The sequence below is a fragment of the Mus caroli genome, unplaced genomic scaffold (assembly GCF_978045245.1).
Source record: "Mus caroli unplaced genomic scaffold, Mus_caroli_1 scaffold_18, whole genome shotgun sequence".
Taxonomy (NCBI): domain Eukaryota; kingdom Metazoa; phylum Chordata; class Mammalia; order Rodentia; family Muridae; genus Mus; species Mus caroli.
In genome coordinates, this window is record NW_028227273.1 from 75,597,479 (window position 1) to 75,610,565 (window position 13,087).

Below are 13,087 nucleotides of genomic sequence, written 5' to 3' on the forward strand. Positions count from 1 at the left end.
TTTTTTAAAAATTTATTATTTCTGATAGAAAATCCAGATCCTTCATGAACTTTTCTTTCTAAAGGCAGTGATTGTATTTTAAAGTATTTTATACCAATGCGTTCAAAATTGACATATATACAGACCAGACAAATGTGTTCACATTTTGCTAATTCAATCAGACCAGATGACTCCAAATTCTATTTTCCATAGTCTTCATTACATGTCCAGGATACCATCCACAAAGGAAAGTATGATTCATATTAAGAATGTTTTTAAGGACCATTGTATGACAGAACAGACTTACATTCCTCAGAATAATATACCTGGGTCACTTCCTAAGGCTTCAAAGCCTTGTATAGAAGACACTTGTACAAACTATGTTAACAAGAAAATTCAAAATGAATGGAACTGGCAGAACAAGTATCTGATCCCAGTAATCTAGAGGCAGGCACTGACATTTCTTTGAGGTTGTTGCTATTTGTCTAAAGAGTTCATTTTGTGCCAACCAGTATTTTTAGTTAAAACCCTGTCTCAAAGCAAACAATATAAATAAATAAATAAATAAATAAATAAATAAATAATGTCATGCCATAAATTAAAGAAATAAATATTATAGGTATGTACTGGCTAGTTTTGTGTCAACTTGATATAGCTGGAGTTATTACAGAGAAAGGAGCTTCAGTTGGGGAAATGCCTCCATGAGATTCAGCTGTAAGGCATTTTCTCAATTAGTGCTCTGGGCTGGTAGTCTTGGGTTCTATAAGAGAGCAGGCTGAGCAAGCCAGGGGAAGCAAGCCAGTAAGGAACTTCCCTCCATGGCCTCTACATCAGCTCCTGCTTTCTGACCTGCTTGAGTTCCAGTCCTGACTTCCTTGGTGATGAACAGCAGTATGGAAGTGAAAGCCGAATAAAGCCTTTCCTCCCCAACTTGCTTCTTGGTCATGATGTTTGTGCAGGAATAGAAACCCTGACTAAGACATAGGTACATATATCAAGGATTCATATATATTCATACCTAGTGATTCCATAACAATATGTAAAAAGTATTTATAAATAAATTACTAATTTTTAAAAACTTATTAAATAACTACATAAATATAAGTAGTGAAATTACTATAGATATACAGTGAAAGGAATTTTTTTCCTTCTCTTTGCTCTTATCCCCCTTCTCTGGAAGAAACTTATATTACAATTATTTAATCTTTATAATTTTGGTCATATCCTCATAAAATATATGTTGTAAAAGCAAATGAAGTATTTGCATTTAAATTAATCTCTTACAAGTTTTGACAGTTAAAATTAAGCTTTAGTTCACAGCTCATGGGTCAAGATATTATGCTGCAAACATAAATTAAGAAAATAGATTTTAAGAACGGCGGTTGATTTACTACAAGCACTTGGGAAGTAGATCCAGGTGGTTCTATATGGTGAGTTCCAAGCCAGCCAAGGTCACATAGTTAGACTCTGTGGGAATAACTGGATACAGAAGGAAAACAGATAAACAAGCAGAGGTTACCTGGCTCAGTCAGTAGTTAAGTTTGCTGTTCTTGAGGAGGACACTGATTCTGTACTTAACAACAATATCAGTGAACTCACTATTTCTTACACTTGAGTTCCATGGGTATCTGATACTCTCTGGATTCTGCATGCATCCATTCTCATATAGTGAACATTAACTTACACAGTCAAACACAAAATCATACATTAAAAAATAATAAATATGTGTTAAAGGAAGGAAAAGAATATTGCGTGCCAAGTGAGACTTATACCAGTAATGTAAAGTAAGTTCAATGATATGTTCAGTAGTACACATCACTATTTTAAGAAGGGAAAATGGTCACCCTGCCTCTAATTATACTTTCTGATAACTATCTTGATGGGCTCAATCCATATTATGGCAGATGAGAATCTGCTTACAACAAAAGGTAATGAAGGGAAAGAGTCAAAGCAACAAGCTATAATTTCTGTTCCAAATAAATATTTGGAGAGCAAAATTGATCATAAGATAGGAGTGTTTGGGACTGGAGAGATGGCTCAGATTGGGGCTGGAGAGCTGACTCAGAAGTTAAGAGCACTAACTGCATTTCCAGATGTCTTGAGTTTAATTTCCAGCAACCACATGGTGGCTCACAGTCATCTATAATGTGATCTTGGTGCCCTCTTCTGGCATGCAGACAGAACACTATGCATAATAAATAAGTCTAAAAAAAAGACAGCTGTGCTCATACAGAGACATAAATATGCAGTTTAATAGACTGGTATTCTATATATGGAGAGGAAGACGATTTCAGGAAAAAGTGAAGGACTCCTATAACAACTAGTTTTATTTTTTCTGTTATACTGAGTTAATAGAATTCTACAAAAAAATTATCATGAAAAAGTTAAAGAATATTTATCTGTAGCTGACCTAATGATCTAGTTGGAAATTACTATAAAGTCACTGGTACATTAACCATAGAACAATTTTGGAGAAAAACAAACTATAATTACACACGTGCATATACTCACATGCATGTGTGCATGCACACACACACATCTCCATATTGAGGCCAACTAGAAGAAAAAAGCTTAACTGATGAGATGTTGTCATCAGATAACATTATGGGCAATACTCATGCATTCTCTTTATGAATGTTTTTTAAGAAGACTCTGCCAACTTGGGGGGGGGATAGGCCCTCAGGGCAGGGTTGGATAAAAATTAATCTGAGCAGGCCATGATGTGTAATTAAGTAATCAATGTTCCTCCCTTGCCTCTCGCATCAAAATTAACATCAAAATGATCAGCTGCCAGAGTAAGACTGCAAGTTTGGACATACCTGGGCTTTATTCATCAAATAGAGCGTGCCCAGATAAAGAATACAATATCAAAACATGGAAGAGTCATGTGCTATGTAACTAAACTGCAAAGACCCATAATAACACATTCCAGTAGTGTACATTTTGAATGCATGTTCTCTGCTGCTTATATACTCTCCTATTCTAGAGTGCACTCTCTGTTATATTAAAAAAAAAACTGTCTTTATTATTTCTAACCTTAGATTACTATTACAATTCTTTCCCTTTGTATGCAAAAACATGTAAATGGGTATGCTTATAACTCAGATAATCCAAAAACCTCATGAATATAATATCACCATTACCAACATACAATAAGGAATTTCAAAATATTGACAAACATGAGTTGAATTAAAGGCATGAATAGACATTCTGATGTTAATAGGGAAAGCCCATGAGGCCTCTACTCACACTAAGAACTAGAGAAATTTGAGGAATGCTGAAGGCTGGGGAAAAAATTCCTCCCAGGACAGGGAACTTTCAATTGTCTATCCAATAGCAAGAGTGTCAGTGATGAAAACATAAAAGTAATATTATATAGACTGGGTAGATTTCATTTAAAATATATTTGTATATACATATATTTTATGTGAATTTAATTAGTATAACAATTAATGAAAATAGAGACCACAAATTTGTAAAAGAGCATTGGGTAATGTGAGAGGAGTTTAGGAGACATTGGAATGATATGTTTATATTATTATCTCAAAAATAAAACATACAAATATATAATTAGAAATGTAATTACAATTAGTAAGTATTTAATTAGCAGCAAGTACCAAAAAGTTTCTGTTTATTTTCTTCTAATATAAATGTGTAAAATAGTACACAGCAGAACAACTCAAGTATAAAATGTTTCCACACAGAGAATGTTTGGTGTTCAGAAATGGTGCATGCTATACTAGTTTCGCCTACTATACTTATTTCTCATTATCATCAATAGATATTTAATATCCCTGTGATGGAGGCTGGAACGCAGATAAATGTAGAATGAGAGAACTGACTCCGTATAATTGTCCTAAGTCCTCTCTCTCTGCATGGTGGTATGCCTCTACCCATCCATCTCTGTCAGTGTCTCTGTCCCTGCTTTTGTCTCTCCAACTCTGTCTCTCTCATCTCTCTCTGTCTCTCTCTCTCTCTCTCTGCCTCTCTCTCATCTTCGTAAGTGTTCTCTCTCTCACATACACATAGAGATAGATGATAGATAGATCGATAGATAGATCGATAGATAGATATAGATTGATAGTGAAATACAGAATAAACAGGAAATAACAAGTTTCCATTTTGCACATTAAGATATGACTAAATCACATGAAAAGTGATACATCTAATGTATAAGAACAGGGGCCTCTAACATTGTATGTAATATTTCCATATCAGAGGTTGTGCCTAGACTCAGTTGAGGCTACTCTAACTAAGTACTAGTATAAGTAGCTCACTAACAGCAGAAATCCTTTCAGGGCTGAAAGTTGGCATTTGTGAACAGAATAGATTTGAGTAATGGAGGACAGAGGTGGTTGAGTGATAAAGGATCAACTCTCCAGAGGGCTCCTCTGGGTTGTTGCACCCTGCTACTCATTGTTTCCAGTCATGGCAGAGCCTATAATGAGACAGCTTACTGAGGTCCATTTTCAAACATTCATTCTACTCATGAGCCATCTCTAAAGACATCATTACTGAGTTCCCAAAGCACAGAAAGGGCTGACACAGGCAGAAATTTTACCTAAAATTGCTTCTATATGAGTTCTGCTCTAGGAGTTGTAAATCAAAAATTCAAGCACCCTTGGCAGAACCAAATTTGCTAAAGATTCCAATTCTCAATCTTAGATGATATCTGTACTGGCTAGTTTTGTGTCAACTTGACACAGCTGGAGTTATCACAGAGAAAGGAGCTTCATTTGAGGAAATGCCTCCATGAGATCCAACCGTAAGGCATTTTCTCAATTAGTGATCAAGGGGGAAAGGCCCCTTGTGGGTGGGACCATCTCTGGGCTGGTAGTCTTGGTTCTATAAGAGAGCAGGCTGAGCAAGCCAGGAGAAGCAAGCCAGTAAAGAATAGCCCTCCATGGCCTCTGCATCAGCTCCTGCTTTCTGACCTGCTTGAGTTCCAGTCCTGACTTCCTTTGATGATGAACCGCAGTATGGAAGTGTAAGCTGAAAAAAGCCCTTTCCTTCCCAACTTGCATCTTGGTCATGATGTTTGTGCAGGAATAGAAACCCTGACTAAGACAATATCTGTTAGCAAAGTCAAGGAGAAAGACAAACTGAGTCCCCCAAAGCAATGCAGAATTGTGGTAATTAACATGGCATTTAACTTAACATTCCAAGTACTAATATGTCTATTTCATTTCGTTTGATATAGAGGACAGATTTCTGCCACCCATGCTATTAGATGGGTTTAATCTCTCTTAGTTGGTTTTTCATAGTTTTCTCTGTGGAAAACAAAACAACCTAAGTAACAGAAGATAGGGCAAAACTAGCATACAAAATGTTGTGACCCTTGAGTGTTGCAGTGAGATGCAGGGATAGAAAACAAATAGAATGGAAAGGCAGAAATCAAAATTTAAGTGTGAGTCTTATCAAAATATTGGACATAGAAAGTATATTTTTTTGGATCTTTGATGTGGCTCAAATGGTAGAATGCTTAAAATTTTTCATGGCATGTATGAATGCCTTGGTTGAATTCCCCGCACTACATTAACTGGCTATGGTGAAACATGTCTGTAACCTCAACACTTAGTAGAAAGATGTAGGATAATCAAAAAGTTCAGGATCATCCTACTGTAAGTTGTTAGACTGAGGTCAGCCTAGGCTCTGTGATATCAGCTTAAACACAGAACAAACACGCAACACCTCACAGTCACCAACACTTACATTTCTGGCCTACTTGCCCAATAAAATAGCTTAGAATGATGTCAGTGAAACAGTAAATGATTAAAATTTACTTCTTCCACATTGGGTTTTACATTAGAGTTCAGAACTCTCAAGATGCTTCATACTGAATGTTCAGAACAAATAATAAATGTCATATTTTCTATTTTATATTTACCGTGATTGTGTGTGTGTGTGTGTGTGTGTGTGTGTGTGTGTGTGTGTGTGTGTGTGTGTGTTTTAGTGGAAATATTGTTAAGGGCAAGACGGGGGTGTGAGATTTCCTGAATCTTCAGTTTCTGCAGTTGTGAGTTACCACACATGAGTGATGTGAACATAGTTTTAGATATCCTATAAGTTCAAAAGGGGATTTTAACGGATAAGGCATCTCTTCACTCCCCTTTCTCTGATTTTTCCCAAATAAATGATGCACAGTGGTAGAAAAAATGGCTCAATGTTTAAGAATACTTGCTACTCTTTCAGATGACCTGAGGTCAGTTTTCATCTGCCATAACAGGCAGGTCACAATTGCCTGTAACTTTTACATCCAGGGTATCTGACACCTTCTTTTTCCTCTGTGTGAGTGTGTGTGTGTGTGTGTGTGTGTGTGTGTGTGTGTGTGTGTGTGTGTGTGTGTGTGTGTGCATGTATGTGTGTGTGTGTGTGTGTGTGTACAATATGGCAACATAAAAGCACTTACTAGTTTCCCTGTGGCTGGGTGAGGGTGAGAAGCTAGCCGTATTAAATAAGAGTAATATTGGCAGAATCTCTGGATATGTTCATAATCTTAACATAAGTTAAGTGTGAACATAAGTGTGTGTGTGTGTGAGTGTTTGTGAATATTTGCATCATAGTAAAATTGTGCACTTTAAACTTAGCTAAATTGTGGGTGATTACTAATACTTCAATACATCTATATGACTAAGGGATTATGCAAAACAAAGTCAGAGTGACAAGGTCTTAGAATCTGGGGAATGCAAATCTAAAGCTACTAGCAGAAATGGTATGATGTGATATGACCTGACAGCTATTGTTTCCTTGTGTTTGTATTTCCTGGAACAAGCTAACTCCCCCTTTTTGTATACAAGAGTATAGTTAAGTTAACCCTTTACTTCTCTGTGGCTTTTGCAGTACAGAATGAGTAAATTTCCAGGACAGAACCTCCACATTAATAGCAAGTAGAAAAGGACATCAGGAGGGTTAGGTACTGGAATCTGCAGTGGACTACATGTTTTCTTAGCTGCAAAATACTGGCTCTGGAAACAGGCAGGGGATGCCAACATGGCATTTTTTTTTAAGAGACTAGCTACCTATTGGCAATGTCACTGTTTTCATATGAGAGTTAGATGGTTTTGTAGTTTCAGTATCATGGGTTTAGAATTTAATGGGACACATTATTGAGAGCCTCTTAGCCCCATAATTCACAGAAACCAAGTCAATATTTTCAACACTTTTGTCTTGGCTCCAGAAGCTGGGGTTTTATCAGTATCACTTATAAATTGTATATTTCTGTACTGAAATGTGTGTGGGTAAATTCTATTACCAGATGTTCACTCACAACTACTAGGTGCAAGTAAACCAGATATCTCTGAGTGTCTCTGTATATATGCGTGTTATATTTGTGTCTGTGTATGAATATACAGAACAGGTACCATGGTTCTACACTCTGAACATACAATGTAGCATTCTCCAACTGCTGTATTAAGAGGAAAGTAAATCTAGAATATTAAAACCCTCATACTCTGACTAAATACTCTGGCAAGATATCTTGATGTCCCTGGACCTTCTTGCCTGCTGTTTTTCACATTCTTTCATCTTTCTATCAACACAGAACAGTGAATTACACAGGTGAAGCTATCTTGAGGCTTGTAAGAAGTCCTCTGTTCTATCCAACCCCTCTCATGTCCTCCCTTCACAGTCATTCCCATACCTAACTGGAAAATGAACTAAAAAGAATCACTCACCAGGACTAAGCTCTGCTACTACAAAAGGGTCAGGACTGCAGCCCTCTGTAAGCTTAGGTAATTTCCAGTCAGTACAGTTATAGATCCTGAGGATCCCTGAGTTCACATCTCCACCTAAAGCTGCAATTACCTTGTCACCTGCTGAGCTCTGACACCTTGTGCAAAGGAACCACGATGCACCTGTGCACAAGCTGTAAATCCAGTTCCAGAAGTCAACCAGTTCTGGGGATTGTTAGCTAATTATGAGATAATTAGCATTGATGAAAACGTCCCTGAATCCACTTCCAAATACAGAAAAGAGTATCCTCAGCATCACAGACATGATCTGTCATGTTCATGACAGAACTTGTGCTATTGTTTCAAATTAAGGATCAGAAGGCTGTTGTGAAAATAGATGTATAAATAAATACTAGCAAGGTTTGGACATATGCTCACATCACAGTTTTGGCAAATGTGGGAAAGCCTATCCCATTCACCTTCTCAATTTGAACCTTTGGAACAGCGTGGATCTAAGGCAGCAAGGAGAATAAAGGACATATTCTACTTCTGAATCCATTTCACCCTTCTTACAGAGTCTCTTTTGTGAGTAGTTTTAATTCACAACCAGAACATTTTGAGCTAAGGCAAAGGATAAGTAGGTAAATGCCATTGCAGTGCAAGGACGGGTACCTGAATCACAGCCTCAAGTCCCATGTAAAATCCTTGCACCAGTGTATCTATAACTCTCAGTGTTCTGAAGTTTAGGTAGATTCTTTGTATAGTTCTTTCTGTTTCCACTTGGTTGATTTAAACCCTGAGTTTAATTATTTCATGCCTTCTACTCCTCTTGGGTGAATTTGCTTCTTATTGTTCTAGAGCTTTCAGATGTGCTGTCAACCTGCTAGTGAATTCTCTCTCCAGTTTCTTTTGGGAGGCACTCAGAGCTATATGTTTTCCTCGAAGGACTGCTTTCATTGTGTCCCATAAGTTTGGGTATGTTGTGGTTTCATTTTCATTAAACTATAAAGTCTTTAATTTCTTTATATATATATACATATATATACATACATATATATATATTTTTTATTGCATCTTTTCCTCAATTACATTTCCAATGCTATCCCAAAAGTCCCCCATATCCTCCCCCCTACTTCCCTACCCACCCATTCCCATTTTTCTGGCCCTGGCATTCCCCTGTACTGGGGCATATAAAGTTTGCATGTCCAATGGGCCTCTCTTTCCAGTGATGGCCAATTAGGCCATCTTTTGATGCATATTCAGCTAGAGTCAAGAGCTCCGGGGTACTGGTTAGTTCATAATGTTGTTCCACCCATAGGGTTGCGGATCCCTTCAGCTCCTTGGGTACTTTCTCCAGCTCCTCCATTGGGGACCCTGTGATCCATTCACTAGCTGACTGTGAGCATCCACTTCTGTGTTTGCCAGGCCCCGGCATAGTTTCACAAGAGACAGCTATATCTGGGTCCTTTCAGCAAAATCTTGCTAGTGAATGCAATGGTGTCAGCGTTTGGATGCTGATCATGGGATAGATCTCTGGATATGGCAGTCTCTAGATGGTCCATCCTTTCATCACAGCTCGAAACTTTGTCTCTGTAACTCCTTCCATGGGTGTTCTGTTCCCAATTCTAAGGAGGGGCATAGTGTCCACACTTCAGTCTTCATTCTTCTTGAGTTTCATGTGCTTAGCAAGCTGTATCTTATATCTTGGGTATCCTAAGTTTTGGGCTAATATCCACTTATCAGTGAGTACATATTGTGTGAGTTCCTTTGTGATTATGTTACCTCACTCAGGATGATGCCCTCGAGGTCCAACCATTTACCTAGGAATTTCATAAATTCATTCTTTTTAATAGCTGAGTAGTACTCCATTGTGTAAATGTACCACATTATCTGTATCCATTCCTCTGTTGAGGGGCATCTGGGTTCTTTCCAGCTTCTGGCTATTATAAATAAGGCTGCTATGAACATAGTGGAGCATGTGTCCTTCTTACCGGTTGGGACATCTTCTGGATATATGCCCAGGAGAGGTATTGCTGGATCCTCCGGTGGTACTATGTCCAATTTTCTAAGGAACCGCCAGACTGATTTCCAGAGTGGTTTTATAAGCTTGCAATCCCACCAACAATGGAGGAGTGTTCCTCTTTCTCCACATCCTCGCCAGCATCTGCTGTCACCTGAATTTTTGATCTTAGCCATTCTGACTGGTGTGAGGTGGAATCTATTTATTTCTTCCTTGACCACATTATCATTTAGTGTTGTTCAGCATCCAATTATATGTAGGCTTTCTATTATTTATGTTGGTATTGAAGACCAGGCTTAGTTCATGGTTATCTGATAGGATGCATGGAATTATTTAAATATTTTCGTATCTGTTGAGGCCTGTTTTGTGAATGATTACATGGTCAGTTTTGGAGAAGGTATCATAAGGTGATAAGAAGAAGGTATATCCTTTTGTTTTAGGATAAAATGTTCTATAGATATCTGTTAAATCCATTTGTTTCATAACTTCTGTTAGTTTCACTGTGTCTCTGTTTAGTTTCTGTTTACATGATCTGTCCATTATTGAGAGTGGGGTGTTGAAGTCTGACATTATTATTGTGTGCAGTGCAATGTGTGCTTTGAGCTTTAGTAAAGTTTCTTTATGAACATGGGTGCACTTACACTTGGATATGGAACATAGATGTTCATAATTAAGAGTTCATCTTGGTAGATTTTACTTTTGATGAGTATAAACTGTCCTTGATCATCTTTTTTGATAACTTTAGGTTGAAAGTTGATTTTATTTTATATTAGAATGGCTACTCCAGTTTGTTTCTTGGGACCATTTGCTTGGAAAAAATTTTCCTGTGTTTTACTCTGAGGTAGTGTCTGTCTTTGTCACTGAGATGGGTTTCCTGTATGCAGCAAAGTGTTGGGTCCTATTTTTGTAGCCTGTCTGTTAGTCTATGTCTTTTTATTGGGGAATTGAGTCCATTGATATTAAGAGATATTAAGGAAAGTAATTGTTGGTTCCTGTTATTATTGTTGTTAGAGTTGAGATTCTGTAAATGTGGCTTTCTTCATTTAGGTTTGTTGAAAGATTACTTTCTTGCTTTTTCTAGGGCATAGTTTCCCTCCTTACATTGGAGTTTTCCTTTCTAGCTTTCATAGTCTCTGGTGAGAAGTCTGATGGAATTCTGATAGGTCTGCCTTTATGTTACTTGACCTTTCTCCCTTATTGCTTTTAATATTCTTTCTTTATTTAGTGTTTTGATTATTATGTGATGGGAGGAATTTCTTTTCTGCTCCAGTCTGTTTGCAGTTCTGTGGGCTTCTTGCATGTTCATAGGAATCTCTTTCTTAAGTTAGGGAAATTTTCTTCTATAATTTTGTTTAAGATATTTCCTGGCCCTTTAATTTGGGAATCTTCATTCTCTTCTATACCTATTATCCTTAGGTTTCATGTTCTCATTATGTCCTTGATTTCCTGGATGTTTTGGGTTAGGAGCATTTTGCTTTTGGTATTTTCTTTGACTGTTTTGTCAATGTTTTCTATGGTATCTTCTGCACCTGATATTCTCTCTTGTATCTCTTGTATACTGTTGGTGATGCTTGCATCTATGACTCTTGATCTTTTCCTAGGTTTTCTAACTTCAGCGTTGTCTCCCTTTGTGATTTCTTTTTTGGATCTTGAATGGTTTTGTTCATTCCCTTCACCGGTTTGATTGTGTTTTCCTGTAATTATTTAAGGGATTTGTGTTCCCTCTCTAAGAGCTTCTAGCTGTTTACCTACCTGTGTTCTCCTGTATTTCTTTAAGGGAGTTATTTATGTCCTTGTGATCTTAAATCTGAACCTTGCTTTTCTGGTGTATTGAGGATCCAGGACTTGATGTGGTGGAAGAACTGGGTTGTGCTGGTGCCAAATAGCCTTGGGTTTTGTTGCTTAGGTTCTTGTGCTTGCCTTTTGCCATTGGTTATCTCTATTGTGTTGGAGTTTGTCCCTTGTGTGGGCCTGTGAGCCTGTGATCTTATGTCTGTCAGCACTCCTGGGGAGATGAGCTCTCTCATGGGTTGAATTTGTATGTGGAGATCTGTGGGACAGCCTTAGGTTTAGAGCACAGATGGAGACTGGAAGGATCCAGCTGTTCTGCTATTCCTGTGTCCTGTGCATTCCTGGCAGGTCTTGCTTTAGACAGTTGTTGGAGTGAAAGTTGTGATCTTACCTCTGAGATTAGGATTGAGAGCACTCCTCTGGTACCATATCTCTCCTGAAAGGATGTGTCATAATGTCTATTTTTATTGTTGACAAAAACAGAGTGAGACCTGTATGCTGCCATGTCCACACACCTGCCCACTGCCTTGCCACACAGGAGGGCTGTGCACACCTAGAGGCCCCATTGCTGCCATACCATCCACTGCAGACAGGGTTGGTCACTCAGAGACCCACCAGCTGTGTGTCTAGCCTACAGTAGGACCCATCAAAATGTATGTGGTGGACAGAACGTAGAGAAAGAGAGGCAGAGTACCTCAAGCATTATGAGGAGAGATGAAACTGGAGATTCAAGGGTGAAGAGGAATAGCCTGTTGTGAGTGGAGTCACCTGGGACCATGGTGAGATCTCAACCCAAGCTGCTACTGAGGCTTATGTCTGGTTCCTGGCTCAGCAGCAGGCTGCGAAGTTTTAATACCCATGGCTCATATTACCATGGAGAACATGGGGATGCCTGTGATCTGGGACAATGTGAATGTACAAGGGCTGTGCAGAACTGGCCCCACCCCTCATTGCTATGATACTCTGGAGAGGTAGCACCACCTCTCACATATAGTACCACTCAGAAGAGCAGGAAGTTCACATTACCCAGGCAGCACATTGGAGCTGTTCTTAGTTGTGGTGGTGTGAGTAAGCCAATACAAGGATGTGAATGTGTGAAAGCTGACCCAATCACTTGTTTGCCATTGAGTGGCACAACAGAGAGGCGATGCCCTCCCATTCTCACCTCTCACCTGCTACAGTAGGGTAGCATGAGAGAGCTCATGTAGCATGCCCTCCCTGGGTAGGCATGAGAGCATTCAGTAGCACTCAGAACAGAATGCCCTGAACCTACCTGGGCAACACAGTGGAGCCTTGACAACAAAGGCAACAGTGAGCCAGACTCAAAGGTGTGAGTGCATAAGACTTTAGCAGGCTGCAGCACATCACAGAATGTCACCAGGGACTCAATTGGGCAGCACAGTGGAGCTGGCTTTGGAGGTGTTGGTATGAGTGAGCCTACTCCAAGGGCATGAGCAATGCTGACCCTGCCTCCTACTGATGGTCACATTGAATGGTCTAGACAAGGTAGCTGGAAAGCTACCTTGGTTGTGCAGATAAAGGAGAGTCAGCATACTGACCAGATCAGTTAGTACCCAGGCCTAGATCCATGGTTTTTCATTTTTGGTCTTCCCCAAAATATACTACC